This window comes from Takifugu rubripes, unplaced genomic scaffold, assembly GCF_901000725.2.
Source record: "Takifugu rubripes unplaced genomic scaffold, fTakRub1.2, whole genome shotgun sequence".
Lineage (NCBI taxonomy): Eukaryota > Metazoa > Chordata > Actinopteri > Tetraodontiformes > Tetraodontidae > Takifugu > Takifugu rubripes.
In genome coordinates this window covers 76,788-80,688 of record NW_021821652.1, presented here as the reverse complement: position 1 = coordinate 80,688, position 3,901 = coordinate 76,788, and the positions used below count along the sequence as shown (strand labels likewise).

General features: G+C 43.8%; 1 long non-coding RNA gene across 1 annotated transcript; it reads right to left on the bottom strand.

Annotated features, from left to right (window-relative positions):
- Positions 1 to 659: 659 nt before the first annotated feature.
- On the bottom strand, positions 660 to 3,688 carry LOC115248701 (uncharacterized). Its single transcript, XR_003887467.1, has 3 exons — positions 3,647 to 3,688; positions 2,543 to 2,719; positions 660 to 719 (listed from the first exon to the last, which is right to left on the bottom strand). It is a non-coding gene; the product is annotated as an uncharacterized lncRNA (long non-coding RNA).
- Positions 3,689 to 3,901: the final 213 nt, after the last annotated feature.

Below are 3,901 nucleotides of genomic sequence, written 5' to 3'. Positions count from 1 at the left end.
TTTAAAGGCACAACCTGTCTTAGATGACTTCCTGTCTCCCTCACCATCTCCCTCCTCCTTGGCTGGTGTCTACCAGGCACCCTCACCTAGTTTTGTCTAATTTTGGTTACCATCTGTCGGCTTTTTCATTGTCCTTAAATTGACATTTTGACATTTTTGAAAATGGTGTTTACCTCAGAGTTTCCAGTCGGCAGTTTGGAAAGTGGAGAAAACCACAGAGCAGCTTCACTCCTGAATCCTGCAGCTGGTTGTTGCTGAGGTCCAGTACTCTGAGATGGGAGGGATTGGACCTCAGCGCCGAGGCCAGAGAGCCACAGCTGATCTCTGATAAGCTGCAGTTAATCAATCTGAAAAATGCAGGATGAGGTTATACGGTGCATGTTATCTGCGTCAGTACTAAACCTACGTTAGTTCTTAGTTGGGTCAGACCTGAATTCACGATATTCCAAGGAATTTTTTTAATGTGGTGCATCACAGCAGTGTTGAGAACAGCCTCACTTCACCATCTTAGCAGCTGGTATATAGGTAGATAAATGAAGACTGACCTGAGCCCCTCCAGTTTACAGTTTGGACTCTCCAGTCCAGAACAGAGCCGCTTTACTCCTGAATCCTGCAACGTGTTGTGGCTCAGGTCCAGAACCCTCAGATGGGAGAGGTTGGACTTCAGAGCTGAGGCCACAGAATCACAGCTGGTCTCGGATAAACTGCAGCCACTTAGGCTAAAACAATTATTTTGAGAGAAGACAAATAAAAATCAACATGTACCAGAGCAAAACACAGCTTACAAGCAACAAACCTCTGGTCCTGCACCGGCTTATCTGCGTATGTTCCTATTTTGGGTTCTTTCAGGGCGGTTGGACAAGATCTACACCGTATGTAAAGTGTGTGTGGGTCAAAATACCTTCCAGGTTTGTGAGACCACATTTCTCAATAGCTCAACTCTTGTCAGGAGTTGGGACAAAGCGACCCACTCCTGATAGCTTGTGGGCGATGCTGCAGCGACCCTGCAATCCCTACACTCTCTGGTGAAACCAAATCAAAGGTTTTAGACACTGCTGGATGCTGGAAGGGTGGCTATAGTCTGGACGCATCGTTCCTCTGACTGCACATTTCTCCAACAATGATTGGCACCTGGTGTCACTTGTTCTCCAGATGAGAGAAGGAAAGAGAGCCCCCCCACAGTGTGTTTGATTGCCCCACTGCAAGCTCAATGCTGCCAGAAAACATTGCAGGAGCATCAATTCCCCTCAGGGCATCAACAAGGAGCTCAGGAAAAGGTGCAGCTGCCACCTACTAGAGACAAGCACACTGAGCTGAGATTCAAAGCCCTCTCCTCCCAAGAGAAGAGCTTGTTTGTTGGAGGCTCTTCTGGGCGATACCTGGTGCCACAGCTCCAGCTCAGCCCGTCTCTGGAGCTGAGGTGGAGCTTAGCAACTTTCATGGTTCTCCACCACTTCCTCTCGCTGAGGACCTTCTCAGCTGGTGGTTTCTGCTCCACCTTCCAAGTTGAGCAGGTGATACTTCTGCATTCCTGCCACCAGGGTCTCTGCAGAAAGAGTCTTCTCTACTGGTTTATATTATATTATAGAAAATTAGGATTTTTGGTTGATCTCTGAGATGTTGTTGACTAAGAGCAGGTTTTTCTTTAATAACATAGAAAGATTCGATGAGAAGAGCAAATGTATTATTTTATGAGCTACTTCCACTACTATTATATACACATACTTCCATATTGTCTTAGATTGCAAGCTGCATTTATTGCATCGTTCATAGAAAGTCATATTTGTGAGGAGAAAAACTCAAATAAGGTCATTTTCTTTAATGACCATTACAACAGAAGGAGGCGATGAACAAACAGATTTATCTAAAAATGTGTGAAAACTTATGGATGGAAACCTTTTTAAAATGGTTGCATTGTTTAGAATCGGTGTAGAATCAACTTGTTGACTTCTGATTTGGACTCCAATGGAGGTGAGGTGCAACAATTGTGGATGCTGAAAGCTTCAGATCTTCATGAAGGTTTCTGTGGTTGGACTGACCTGCTGCCCCTTTAAGAGGGAGGCAGGTTTGGGCTTCTGGCTGGAATGAAGCCACCTCAGATGAGAATGACTGCAGGCTTTCGGTACCAAGGTTTAACAGGGGGCTCACTTCACACTTGGGCTTTTCTCTTTTTTGGGATGGCTTTTCTCAGTAGAGAAGGGGCATGGCACACTGCAGCAGCTTTCTTTTTGGGTTTGCTAGTTTTCCTTCCGATCTTTAAAAGACAGGAAGAACCATTTTTGATTGGTCTGAATGTTTGGGTGGTTTTGTGGCCAGCCTAAAATAAAACAAGACAAATCTACAACTGATACTTCCTTTCTAGTCATTGATGACCATCCTCACATGGGACAGATTTCCACAACCAATTTAATACTGCAAATCTGTCCTGTGTGGTCTTTTTTCTGAGAACTGTAACACTACGTTTATAACAAAGATCAAACATGTAAACATTTATTGTCTAACAAGTTACACCTGGGAAAGTACTGGATCATCTCTGACTCACCTGAGCGTCTCCAGTCTGCAGTTTGGATGCATCATTGCAGAAGACAGTAACTTTACTCCGGCATCTCTCAGGCTTTGGTTCAAGATTAAGCTCAGCTCCCGTAGATGAGAAGGGTTTGACGTCATTGCTGAGGACACAACTTCCCAATGACTCGTTGAAAGAACACGACCAGACAGTCTGTTGTGTATGAAACAAAAAAAGTGAGTCAAACTTTGGGATTTCTCATCAACTTATCTGAGAATCTACCTCAACACAAATGTAGCTCATTTCCTGGAAAAGCTAAATTCAACACCGTAGAGCAACAGTTTGAACGACCATCAGATCTGAAATGCAACTGAATTATTCTCAACATTTGTCTTATTTTAGAACAGCTCATAATTACTCAATATTTAAAATGATTATAGCAAATGGTTTAAAGAAACGTGCATCTTTTTATCTGTCTATCGGCTCTTTGGATATTTTGCATTTCATCCAATTTGTACGATGGTGCGTCAAGTCTTAATTCAGCGATCCGATCGATGACATCAGAGTCTCTGGTTGCATCGATTGTCCTCAGCTTCTGTTCTATCTGCCTGTTTCCCTTCAAATCATTTTCACTGCACCTTTTGTTGCTAGTGATGGAGTTGCCACCTAACGGGTGTGGAAAGGGTCCAACAACTTTGTGGGTCACATAAAGGCTCCAAACGGAACCGCCACAAAGACCTAAAACACCCATTTAAACCAACGAGGCCGGCTGTTTTTACGTTGAACAAATGAAGCAAAATAGTCACGTGTCATTAGTTAAAATTTGTTTTTCTGTCGTTAGAATACGATGTATACAAACAAACAAAAGTTATTTAATGACATGACAGTAATTTCATGATAGTCAGTTAACTTGTGGCTCCTATTATTCCTGCCTTATGTTGGTTTGTCTGGATTGACCTTTGAACTTATATCCAGCCAGTGTTGAACATTTCTGGATGAATTGTTGTTGTTTTTAATTTATGGACGCTGCAATGGAAATAAAGAATTGAAGGAATGACCACTGGAGGGGGTATTGCTACCTGACATGATCCACTCGCTTGATTTAAACGCCGATGTCCGGCCCCAGAAATCTTTACTTACTCGGCCTTCCTGCAGTTCCTCACAGCTGGAATCAGGCGACGTCGTCCCTCCTCTGAGGTGTTGTACTGCTGCAGGTTCAGCTCATCCAGAACCTCCTCTGACATCTGCAGCAGGTAGGCCAGAGCTGAACAGTGGATCTCTGACAGTTCCCTCTCTGATTTCTTCTCTGACTTCAGGAACTCTTGGATCTCCTGATGGACTGACTGATCCTTCATCTCCATCAGACAGTGGAAGATGTTGATGCTTCTGTCTGGG